This window comes from Lactuca sativa, chromosome 9, assembly GCF_002870075.4.
Source record: "Lactuca sativa cultivar Salinas chromosome 9, Lsat_Salinas_v11, whole genome shotgun sequence".
In the NCBI taxonomy this organism is placed as follows: Eukaryota; Viridiplantae; Streptophyta; class Magnoliopsida; order Asterales; family Asteraceae; genus Lactuca; species Lactuca sativa.
Window position 1 is genome coordinate 170,629,430 of NC_056631.2, and position 13,384 is coordinate 170,642,813.

The 13,384-nt window shown below is 33.0% G+C and overlaps 1 long non-coding RNA gene across 4 annotated transcripts; it reads left to right on the plus strand.

The window, feature by feature from the left end:
* The first annotated feature begins 6,339 nt into the window (after positions 1 to 6,339).
* On the plus strand, positions 6,340 to 8,781 carry LOC111895451 (uncharacterized). Of its 4 annotated transcripts, none has more exons than XR_008226391.1 (9): positions 6,340 to 6,600; positions 6,735 to 6,859; positions 6,933 to 6,992; positions 7,168 to 7,235; positions 7,328 to 7,555; positions 7,632 to 7,675; positions 7,789 to 7,861; positions 8,375 to 8,453; positions 8,534 to 8,781. It is a non-coding gene; the product is annotated as an uncharacterized LOC111895451 (long non-coding RNA). The 4 variants fall into 4 exon arrangements; XR_008226393.1 differs by having other exon boundaries at positions 7,789 to 7,832; XR_008226394.1 differs by having other exon boundaries at positions 6,950 to 6,992.
* Positions 8,782 to 13,384: the final 4,603 nt, after the last annotated feature.

The following is a 13,384-nucleotide window of genomic DNA, read 5'->3' on the forward strand; positions in this document are numbered from 1 at the left end:
CCTTCTGAAACACAACAACTTTTTCTTTAAGGGCTGGGGACTTAGTTTTGGACAAACGAGCGAATTCCACAGAATTTTCAGAAATTAGGTTTTTGTGGTTTTTAGGTTTGCTCTTGCCAAACTCAGAGCATTCGACTTCAACCTCTACAGAAATTTCACTCATATCATCGTCCTCATTAAGTTCAGATGCATTTTCAACATCAATTTTGTTTTCTGAACTTAAATTGGTACTCAATGAGTCGAATTTTTGTATGGTTTCGGTCTTGAGTTTCAGCTTATCATTTTCATCCAAAAGATTTTTAAGCATGTCCTTATGGTCTTTGGACTTTATAAAAGATTCTATTTTGTCCAGACCATACATATAAGTTGGATTCACATCATCGGAAGATACAACACTTTCACAGTTGTATGCTTCACGATTTCATCCTCCTTAAACTCAAGGAAGGGTAGAATCATGCGATGTATCTTCTACCCTATTTCACAATTCAGATGCAGTTGAGTAATGTTAGCATAAATCCTTTTAGCGATTAAACAAAAAAACATTCCTTTGTTTTAACAATTTCAAATTGTCTCTTTGCAGATAAATGTTTTCATCTCTAGTCTTAATTAGCTCCAACTCCTTCTGCTCAATCCACATCCTTCGCTCCTCACTCTTGGATGACACCCTGCTTATTTGGTCAGTCAGGTTAGAATTTGTGATCCGTGTTTGAGTTAAACAACTATCTAGATTTGAGATTCTTGAATTCAAGTTATTTAATTCCTTTTCATATGATTTTTGTGGAATTTTAAACGTAATAAAAACAGATTGTACCTTCTTGATCAGTTCATCAAGTTCACTGATCTGCACACTGAGAGGTTTTGTTGTGAAGCATAAGTCCTCTCGCTCCTTGGCCTCGTCATTTCCACCATCAGTATTATATCCCCTCATCTGAGATACGTCAGTCACCATCAGACATCTTCCGCTGGTTTCATCATCTTTTGCAACATAAGCCTTTCCATGCGAAGGCTTTCTCACCTCATCATCTTCTGAATCGGTCGACCACACCTGTATACCACCGAACTCGTCATCCTCTGCCGAACCTTGCACAATAAGAGCATTCATAGAAGGATTAGCGCCAGCCTTCTTCCTTTTTATTTCTTCCAGTCTTTTCATAAGACTTGCTTCTTCATCTTTCTCTTCGTCTTTCTCAGCCATCTTCTTCAGCACGCAATCCTTTGCGTAGTGATTCTTTCCCCCACAGTAGAAGCAACTGACACCAGAGTCAGCTTCACCCTTAGCTTCCTTTTTCGACTCCTCAACTTTCGGTTCATCTTTTACTCTTTCGGAACTATAGCTTCCTTGCCAACTATGATTTTTGTTGGAAGGAAACTTTTTCTTGATAAACCTTCTGGGATTTGACACCATTAAAGCATAGTCTTCGGCTGTCAGATCATGATCTCCCAGATTAAGATCCTCTTCATCTTCTTCTACACTTTTACCCTTGGACAAGAGCGCCAGAGACCCCAGACTAGAAACCACGCTCTTCTCTTGCAGCACTATCTTTTCTTGGGATTTCAGTATTCCCACCAGTTTCGCCAGCGAGTATGATTTGAACTGCTCGTGTGCTTTAACTGTAGACACAACAGCTCTCCATTCGGATCTTAAACCATTCAGAAAAGTAACCTTCTGTTCAATAAGTTTACTTTCAATATCATGTTTGATCATCTTGCTGAGAAGATGATTGAAGCGATCAAATGTCTGTGTAACAGACTCATCAGGATTTTGCTTGAACTCTCCAAACTCAAACAGAAGCAAGGTCTGAATTGAGTGCTCCAAATCTTCATCTGTGGAATACAGCTCTCGCAGCCGATCCCAAATTTCTTTAGCTGTACTGCAGGAACTTACCAATCTAAACGTGTCAGATTGAAGAGCGAATCGAATTAGTCTCAATGCTTTGATGTTGCACTGAAACTTCTCCTTTTCGTCCTAAGCAACATCTTTCACATCTTTTAACAAATCATTATACTCCTTTTGAGTTTTAATAATTTTGGATGTTCCTGAATGAGCAAATGGTCCAGACACAATGGCTTCCCATATCAGATATCCATTATCTTCAGATCCAATGACGTAGTCTTCGAAATGATGCGCCCAAACCTCGTAATCTTGAGTGTAGAGAATTGGAATCTTGGTTGTAGATCCTATACTGTTCGAGATGTTGATAGGATTGGATTGAGAATCGTCCATGCTTGATCGTTTAACCTGTTGTAAGATCAGACTTGTAATACGTAATATTAGGGCAAGACGAATAAATAATGAGATACGTCAATTATGGAGTGACGGCTCAATAAATATCAGTAAATGCGGAATAAACCCTAATCACTTCTTTCACAGAAGAGACGTGTATGAATTACATAGCCTCCTGCTCTGATACCAATTGATGAGTTTAAGAAACTCTTTGATCGTTTAGATCTTATAACAGGTAAATCACGAAAGCAAAAAACAGCAATATAAAACACAAGAACGAATCTGAATATGTCGAATGATTCAATTGATTCAATCCTCAGTAGAGCTCGATTAAGAACTTCCGCTGTAGAGGATATTAGGGTTACAAAAGATAAAGATCAAATGCTTGACAAAATAATTTCCAAATATTACGTCCTAGGATGCATGCAAGCACCTATAAATACAAAACCCTATAAAATAACTCACGGATGGACAGGCCCATACCGGAGACTACATGGACTAAATAGCGAGCCCAAGATGCAACACCTTCTGGACTTAACAGTTTACGACCGTAAACTCAATGAGTTACGGTCGTAAAACCGTAAACTCATGTAAGGGGTTCTCTTGAACCCTAAACTCAATAGCCAAGTCCTACAACCCTTAGATGCAATCCTTAGGACTTATAGCCCTTAGATCAAGTGTTTTACATCTCTTAGGATGTCTAATCTTGGTTACATAGTTGTTTAAAGACTAATTGGATACATATATGTATTATTATATGTTAATTAGGATCTTTGTGTGTGCTCAAGTCTTCACTTGACACTTAGCATAATATTCAGTCCGTTCATCCAAACCACTCACTACAGGTGAGTTCATACCCCTTAATAAAAATTTTAATTGTTTTTAAATGCTTTTATGGGAGGACACAAGTTGAATAATGCTAATTATTATATCAATCGCATGTGATTAACAACTAGCATACAAATGGATTTACTACACTTTTAGCTGTTTTACCAAATAGATTATTTCAAATGGCTTTCCAAAACATTTTTACTCGTTTAAAACCCTTTGTTAAACTGTCTTACATACTGAATGTTTCTTTTCAAACCCGGTTACATTTGTGTTTCAAAACAAAGGTTTTCCTTATACTTAAAATTGTTCTTATCAAATAAACTGCTTTCCAACTGTTTTACAAACTAACATCAAGTCATCTTTTCTTAGTTGTTAAACTTTCATAAGGTTTTACAAAACTTCTTTTATACTTTTATATTGTCAATTGCATGCTTATATATGTATAGTTATATAAGTAATGTTTAAAGGACTTAGGAAGGCTAGCTCGCTTTATCTCCTTTTCCTCATTGGGATGTGGCTTTAGGGTATCGTTTATCCGTCCGAAGGTCGTCTAAATATTAGTTGTATATTATGTATACCTATATAGACGTAAAAGTTCTATCAGTCAATTCAATACCCTTATGTAGCAAGGGTATACGTTCATGTTCATACGTACAAGTCGTATTACTAGTAAACTACGATAGGCGTAGTTTAGGAAGTTACTAATACTATTACTAGAACGAAGAATCATACAATGAGTCAGTTCATTCATGAGTCAATACTTGCTAGATAAAGAGAACACATAATACAGCTAGTACACACAGTACATTTCAATACTTGCTAGATAGAAAGAGAACACACAATACAACTAGTACACGCAGAACATTACAATACATATAGGCTAGACAAAGGGAGAACATACAATACAGCTAGCACATTCATTACATATACATTCATGCAGTTATGTGAGCCACTAAACGGGGCATGGCATTACCTGCCATGGCCGTTTTTGTATCCAGAATCTCCTTAATTGGGGAGCGTATGAGTTTGCGTATAGATCTATACTATATTGACTATCCTACACCTTGCTGCTCGCTATAGTGGGACTTACAAGTCTACGGGTGCCAATTGTCATTTCTTACGGCGTCTTACATCATCGTTTTACTAGAGTCGGTAGCAGGATACAGGCCGATCACATGATACTTTAAATTACAATTGGTTTAAGGTTGTTAGTATAACAGTAGTTACTTATTACAATACTACAGTACTATAATATTTCCCATTACATTCACTTCGTGAACATTCACACGATGCACGGTAATGTAAAAGCCATGTTTTTGGTTAATGCTAGTCGGATTTGGGAAAATAGACACTCTTACAAGAGACACACACAGATACTAGATGCCTTGGTAGAAGGCTACTTTTAGTAGGAAACATAGGGTTTTCTAGGTGGTTCAAAACTTTCAAATACTTACACTTCACATACTTACAAATACTTTCTTACAAATTAAGTCACTAAAAAACTTATGATCTCACCAGCTTTAAAGCTGATACTCTCTTTCAAAATAACTTGTATCCTCAGGTCAATAGTAGACGGGTACCGATGCAAGGTTTAGAGAAGATGGAGCTCGTTCAAGACTCATCCTTCATTTTGATTTATACTTTAGTGTCTATTAGACATATCGAAACACTTGTATTAAAATTATATTATTAATGCAATGGATGATGTTGTTGCTTGTTTACTACTATTCATTGTTGTGATACTGTACACAACGTCCTCTGCCCCAAAACGTTTCTGCCATTCCTGGTTTTGGGGTGTGACATAATCCTCTTCTTATTCCTTCTCCTTTTTCTCATGTTGTTTCCTCAACAAGCATTCTTTTACGAAGTGGTTCTTTCCATTACAATAGATGTAATCAAACATTTAGTCTCCAAATAACTTCTTTTTCTTTCTTATCCTCTTCCTTCTGATACATCTTGTATCCTTCTTTTTTTACTTTCAAAAAATTTGAGTCTCCATTTTTTAAATTAATTCCTCCATTATCACCTCTGCATGAGTTGTTACTTTCGAATCGAGAGAATTTTTTATTAAACAATTTCTTCGGATTGCTGACCATAAGAACTTTAATTTAACTAATAAATTCATCATCAAAACCATTCAGGTCTGAATCATTTTCAACAACTGTAAACTTCTTGTCTTTTGAACTATCAGCTTTTGCAACAAATGCTAATGGAACAAAATTTGGAATAGACTTCACTTCTTCCAAAATTTCATATTCATGAGATCGTGAAATTCCAAACATTTTAGCTAAGCTATAAATCTTAAACTGTTCATTAGCTTTAGCAGTTAGCAATATGGATTTCAAGTTAGATTTCAATCCTTTCATGAATTTCAGCTTTTGCTCGATATGTTCTCTTTTCAGACCATATTTCAACATTCCATTGAAAAAATGATGAAATCGATTTACTGGCAGATCAAGTGTTTCATTTGATTTTTGCTTAAATGAATCAAATTTAGAAAGAAGATTTGTTTGAATATATTATCTGAAATCACCATTTCCAGAATATAATTCTTTCAATCTACCCCATATTTCCTTAGTAGTTTGAAGAGAACTCATCAATCTGAACATGTCTTGTGGAAGAGCGAAACATAGTTCTCTCTTTGCTCTTAAGTTGTTTTTCAATAGATCCTTTTCATCCTTTGGAATGTCTTTGCTAGCAGTGATGATGTTATCTAATTCCTCTTGATTTTTTATGACTTCCATTGTTTTTGAATATATGTAACATTCTTTCGTGATTATGTGCCAAATGCTTGAACTATGAGTTTCAATTCCAAGAATGTAATGTTCAAAATGAAGACCACAAAATCCATAATCTCCTAGAAAACGAATCAAAATCCTAGTAGTAGGACCAATGCTACTAGGGAGATTAAAAAAAGTAAGTGAGAATCATCTTTTGACATGTTTTCATAAGGATTTTCAAAAAAAATCATCTTAGAATCAAATATATGAGCAAAGAAAAGATTTCAAATCAAAATAAAAGATATGAACAAAGAAACTAAGATCAAATTGCAAACAATTTTGCAAAATGTGGAATCGATCAACGAATCAAAGTAAAAACCTAGAAAACTCGAAGAACTTCCAACAAATTTTGGATTTGAAACAACTCACATCAATCCTGCTCTCTGATACCACTTATTCTTATATATATATATATATATATATATATATATATATATATATTAAAGGATGACACTTCTTAGGAATAGTGCCTAACCAAGGTACTGTTCCTTGGGTTACTATAGGGTTAGGGTTTACCTTCCAGATTCTTCCGCTCCTCAGCTATCTACTCTTTTCATCCCTATCCTCTTCTACTTCATCTGCTTCGAATCAACCGACCGCCATTATCTTACCTCCACATCTTCTTTACTCTGATCGGTGGCTTCCAACGACATTTCGACAAAGGCTGTATTTTCATTTATAGGAAAGTAGTGTGGTTGAGCAATACTGAGAGGATGAAAGGGTATGCAGTTGATTTCTTATCGGTGTCGCTTCATGCGGACTCATGTATTGTTCTTTGAAGTTTTATCGCTCTACTTTGTTTCTATTTTAGGGTTTAGGTTTTGGCTTTAACTCTGAGATTCTTCTTGCAAACCAGTTACAAATGACTTTATTTCTTTTTTGATGTTATTTAATTTCAGTTTACTCAAGATTGACACTGGAGATGAGAACGATGAATCAGAAAGACATGATTCAGAATCGAATGAGGGATTTCATTTGTCAAAGATCACAGAGATGAGGCTCATGCCTTCAGCTCCTACTCAATGTACTCTTCGCATCCCATTTATTTTCCATATTCCAGAATGGTTTGCTAAATTGTTGATGTTCTTGGTTGACAGTGGATACTCTTTTTCAGATATTATGTGAATGTGCAGAGTTAAATCCTGAACCCATTGAAGGTGAGATCTAGCTATCTTTATTATTTCCTTTATGATCGTTCCTTTTAATTAGGTTCATCGGAACAAGCCTTTTTTTTTAAAGAATTGTAAATTTAGATGCACACCAAATGTTTGAGGAAATGTCTTGCTCTGTTTTTTTTTCAATACTAATGAAAGCAGGCACTGGATGTTTCAGTTAAGGAACATCATCTTTTTCTGGTTCCAGAGTAACACACGATGACACGAACAACTTGTTTGTAGAAGGTAATGATAATGACTCATATACCCTTTCTTTTAACATTGAAAACCTAAATAATCAATATAAAAAATTGAAAGTATTTCATATGTTGTTTCAGGGATGAAGAATGAAGTATCAGAGTACAAATCCACATATGCTTACATGATTTCAATCATATTTAATCATTTTTTTTCTTTAGGGAATTTGATTCACTTCAACTCTGAAATTCCAATTTTTTAGACTGATTAATTTTTTCATAATTTAGTGAAATCAACCTTCACCAACGGTGATGATTATTATACCAAATGTTTCATTGGTTAATTTCTGAAGAAATAATAACCAATACGTGAGTGAAATCATTATGTTGTCAACGCCTGTTTCAATTAATGCTGAGATACTTAATGTTTTTATTGAATTTGTAGGAGATTGACACGTCTTTTAGGGCACGTGAAACTTGGACGACAATGTATGTTTGGTTTTTTAAGTTATACATCTAATTATCGTCATTTCGGTTGTGATTTGGATTGAGAATCCATTATTGTGTTTGCTTCATTTTCATTTTATGATATTAAATTGCAGATGCGTTGTAACGTTGCTAAGACTGATTTGATATTCCTCAGAGGGTATGTTTCTTTCATACATCTTACATCTGGTACATTCCTTTCTCTCCTGCAAGCAGTTTTCAAATTGAATTGCACCTTTTATATCCATTTGTTATCTACAGGAATCCATGGTTTCTACTTTTATATGTCAAATAGAAAAAATGATAGAAGTGGTCCTTGTGTGAAAGAAAAAAAGAATACATGAATGGTTTCTGTCTTTCAGAAAAACTAATAGAATTTGTCCCTCTGTGTGAAAAAGTTATAGAAATGGTCTCTGATTAACAAAGTAACAGAAACGAACCCTGCCTAAGAAAAATCTACACAAGTTGTCCCTCTATAACAAATAGATGAATTTACAGAGATGGTCCTTACATAAGAGAAAGTTATAGAAACGGTCCCTGTGTGTAAGACAAATGTAGAAAAATTTTCTCTATCTAACAAAACATGGTCGCATGTTTCTTCACAATCTTTACAAATACATCCAACATTGCTAAACATAACACCGACAATATGTTGTTTCTTTTTTTTTTTTACATTTTCATTTGGTTTGTGTCATATTTCAGCCCCTGTTTCATGACGATATGAAAGAACAGAGTTGTTGAAAAAAAATCATGATTTCACCTTATTTCTGGAATTTCCAAGGTATGTTGCATGTATATATGTTGTTGCACTGTACATTGTTAAAAATAACAGTTAATGAGTTCATTGTTTTGTCATTTAAGATGGAGGACAGGAAAACAGACAACTGAAAAGCTACTGGTGTTGATTTAGCTTGGAAAATGGCCGATGTTGTATGGGCAATTTCGGAAAACCACCGGTGATACAATGAAGAAAGTGGATATTCTTAACTTTTATTGTAGCAATAACATCCTTTTTTGTACAACTAAATACAACATTATACTTACAAAGATTTTCTTTTTAAGGAATTGAAAGTTAGGAACAGTACCTGACTGTTCCTCGGGTTACCATATGGGTTAGGCATTTTTGTTCCTGTTCCTTCTTTTTTGGTCCAACATACAAATTCTTTGAGTGACTGACGTTAAAAAAATTATTTACTATTTTTAGTTTGCAACTTGGTGTCCAACAACATTTACAGAGCCAAGAGGACTATGAAGGTGGCTTCAAATATTTTTATGAAAAACTATTGTAGGTTCTCTAATTTAATTCCACAATTTCATTTTAAATATGTAATTCTACATTTATATGTTTTTATATTATTTGATTGTATGCCTGAACCATATGTTTTTATATGTAATATTTGCTTTAAAATATGCAACAACGATTGAAACGGATCGGATCTTGTGTTCATAACAACATGAATAGGAGGTCGGACAGAATTTGGAGTTGCTCCGGTTGTGCCCACACAGCAAAAGAAGCAGGATAGATGAGAGTCTACAAAAACTTGAAATTGTTTCAAGGTTATGAGTTATTTATCCTTTTGGCATGAATCTAAAAACCAAAAGTTATTTTTGCTACAGTCAAATCTTCGATCTTTTCACCTACATACCAGTGAGGACTTTTATGATAGCAGGCCAGAAGAAGGGACCTTCACATCTTCTTTAGTGGTAAACAGCTCTAATCCAAATACCATGATGATTGATGTTCTATTTATGTGTAAACTGATTCTAAACTGTTAGTCGCAATGCATCTATTGAGACTATACATTAAATTTTTTTCGTTTGACAATCATAAATATTAGAGAAAATGGAATGCTTTGTCACAAAATAGAAACTTGAGGGGAAACTTTAGAGATATATGATGAGATTTTTGGTGGGATAGAGCATATATAGAATTTAAATAAGCTCAAATCAAACTTTTAAATTTTCTGAGTTCATTTTCATATAGAAATACTTGGGAAGGAGAATTAGCGTCCACATAGGATTTAAATGAGTTCTTAAACTTTGAACTATTTTTTTATAAATTAAAGTGGTTCACTATTTTGATTATTTTTAATATAGTTGTTGATTTAAGGGGGAAAGAAGAAACAGCTACATACTTCTCTTTTTGTCTCAAAAGTAACAAAAAAATATCAACAAATATGTGCAGGTGTTTAGCAGGTCACTAGATTTTTTTTTGTGTGTGGTTACTAGAAAAACATTTTTAAGTTTTGACAAAGTAAGTATCATTCGATTTTCAAGTATCATTTCTATTTGAAAGATTGAAAAATCCACTTCAGTTTTTACATTTCGTTCCTGACAGAAAGGCAAAAAGGTCCAATTGAAAAACGAATTTATGGAAAATGGCCAGGAAAAGCCTGTTTCTAATTTGCGGTGCCACTTACAATATATATATATATATATATATATATATATATATATATATATATATATATATATATATATATATATATATATATATATATATATATATATAATATTAAATTGAAATTAAAACTAAAATTTTACAAAAGAAACTAAAAACAAAGATTTGCATAAACTCATCTATTCAAACCAAAAAATTCTTGAAACTAGAAAAAAAAAATTAACTAAAAAAATTTCAAAGTGGGTCAACTTTTCATCTGCTCCAAAATATCTTAAATCCTTTAAATTTATGAAAGCAAAAGGCATATTTTCGGGGAAACAATAGTGTGAAACTAATACTTTAAACTTTTTCATTTTCCAGTATGTTTCCCCATGAATGAATTTTCAACTTCAATCTATGGTCAAATCAGTTTCGTTTGAGAAAAATATCGATTTTCAGATCCTGTTTGGAGTCTAACATTGAATCCATTTAGTGATCAACTGTTAAGAACATTTGATGATGGTTTTTGTATGTTTGGAGGTTAACAAATAATTTTAATTCCCTTAATTAAGTTGTCTTCAAGTTGTTTTCTTCCCTTCATTTTCCATTTATAGTTTTAAGTTTTTTATGTCTCCTTCTCCCAATAACAATACTAATAAAGTATCTAACTGAAAATTGTGGTTGACCTTAGATCCTTTGATTTGATTAACAAGACGCATATATTTGACAATTTTACCCTTATAGTTAAAGTATGTTTCCCCTGATGGAATGGAAGGGACCATTCCTGAAGAAAGGTGGTTCATTCCATTTTGTTATTTTCATTGTCTTTTTTATTTCATTCCATCATTGAGTGGAATGAAAAATTGCAATATAACACTTATGTTATTTATCTAATTTTTAATGACACGTCTTTGTCACAATTTTACCCTTATAGTTAAAAAGAGTAAAATAGGTTGTGATTTCCTTCGATTTATCCTTGTAGTTAGGATAATGTATCGAATATAGATAAAGTTATAAAATGTAGAACAAACCACTATTCTGCTGACTACCTTTTGACTTTATGGAACCAATATCGGTAACACAATTAGAAAACAAAAGTTTGTCAAATTTCAAAAGGTTTACATTATAAATTTTGTTGGACATTTGACAATAAGATGCGAAAAACAAAATTTACACCTGTCAACTCAATAAGTTGTTTTTATGTTGTTTTTAAATGTCTGGTGCATCTTTCAATAAAAAAAATAACATACACTTATTTCTTAACCAATAATAATAGTTGGCCCAAGCAGAACAATCAACAACATCTGTCTTCCTACAGAAAGACTAATTATATAAACATTACATGCAGCAAAGAGTATTTTGTAATGTTTTTATGTGATAAGGAAAAATTATGTAATCTTTCTCTGCCATAGTAGTCATTTGTGCCATCTTTTTCTGTACATGGACTATTTCTGTAATATTTTTATGTATACGGGCCGTTTTTGTACAACAAATAATAATATAATTCTCTAATCTTTTATAGTACATGGACCAATTTTGTAATGTTTTTCTACAGAAAGACCAATTATGTAAACATTACATGCAGCAAAGAGCATTTTGTAATATTTTTATGCGACAGGGAGAAATTCAATAATCTTTCTCTACCACAGTAGTCATTTGTGTCATCTTTTTCTGTACATGGACTATTTCTCTAATATTTTTATGTATACAAGCCGTTTTTGTATTATTTTTCTACAAAGGGAACATTTTGGTAATGTTTTTATGTCATAGGAACCAACTCTGTAATCTTTTTATCAAAAGTCACTGTTATATAAAATAATTCTGCCACAAAGACCAATTAAGTAGTCAATTTCTGCTTACATTTGTATTCATCTGATTAATGGCAAATTACAAAGAATAGCAACATACTTTAATTTGGATACCAATTTATGCAATGTACTTCATTATTTGTCTCACACAACGAACACATTCCGCCCCACGCAACACACGGGTAACCCCTCTAGTTAGAATATTATGAATGAATAGATTCTAATAAAACAATGCCATGGAAGATAAGATCAAATTATAAGAACATGTAAGAGTAAATAATATCGATATAATGATGAAAGAAAAAATCTCCAAAAGATGCTCTCTCTATCTAACTAACCCTTATATATATATATATATATATATATATATATATATATATATATATATATATATATATATATATATATATATATATATACACTACATGAGAGAAGAATCAGTTGGGTTATGACTAATGAGGTCAAGATACCTACGTCAACAACCTAGACTGCAAACCTAAGTGATAAAAAAATAATTGAAACGCAAACAATCATATTGCATGAAAATCAATAAAAACTTATACAAAAAAGACTTACAAAACCTTTCTCATAAAGACTTGATACAATCTAATATAATCTACAAGACTAATATGTTATGCAGTGAAAAACTAAGTATGGGAGAATTGTATGTTAAACTCCATATAAGTTGAATTCGTGCATGAAAATAGTAGATAGGTTCATGCTAGAAGTGATGATTGTGTTTTACGTTAACATAAAAAGTTATGCATGCCATTTGCATGCTAGAAAGTATGTTGCTAAAAGGTGTATTTTTATATGCTTTTGTATGATGATATATGGTGTATCAATTTATATGTTTTTGTAGTATAACCTGTGATGTGTAAATTAAATATAAGCATGAATACATAATGTGAATGGTGATGTATGTGTACGACTGATGCGAGTGATTTAATAATTACAAATTAATTACAAAAGGGAATACATATAGTGGGGTAAAGGGTAGTAACATGAATTTAAGTGTGTACCCTATCTGTATACATCAGTAGTCTGTTAGGTTGGAGCATTACCTTGGGGAAAAGGAGCTTAAGCCAAGAGCGGGTTTGAATGGTTTTCTAGGAAAGCATTCAGACGCATAGCCCCAATGTCTTGTGGCTGGAGTGATTTTGGCTACGTGGGGATGTCGAATCAAGCATCACATATAAGTGGGGGTTAAACGTGGAAATACCAAATATACCACTCTTAAACGACAATGTCTTAGGTAACGTTGGAGTAGTGAACATAGAGAACTAGAGACGTTGTTATGGGTGGGAGTCGCTCCCCATTTAGTGCACTGCGTCGTCAGTTCATGTTAGTAGCGAATGGTGTCCTCTACAGGGAATTAGCGGTGTTTAGACCCATACTAGCGAAGGACATAAGAGTAATTATAAGAATGCTAAAAATAAATAATTACTACGGTGAAATATCAACAAATTACTATATTGATAATATTTAGTGATGAACGGTGATTAATAATAAACATGTAGTATG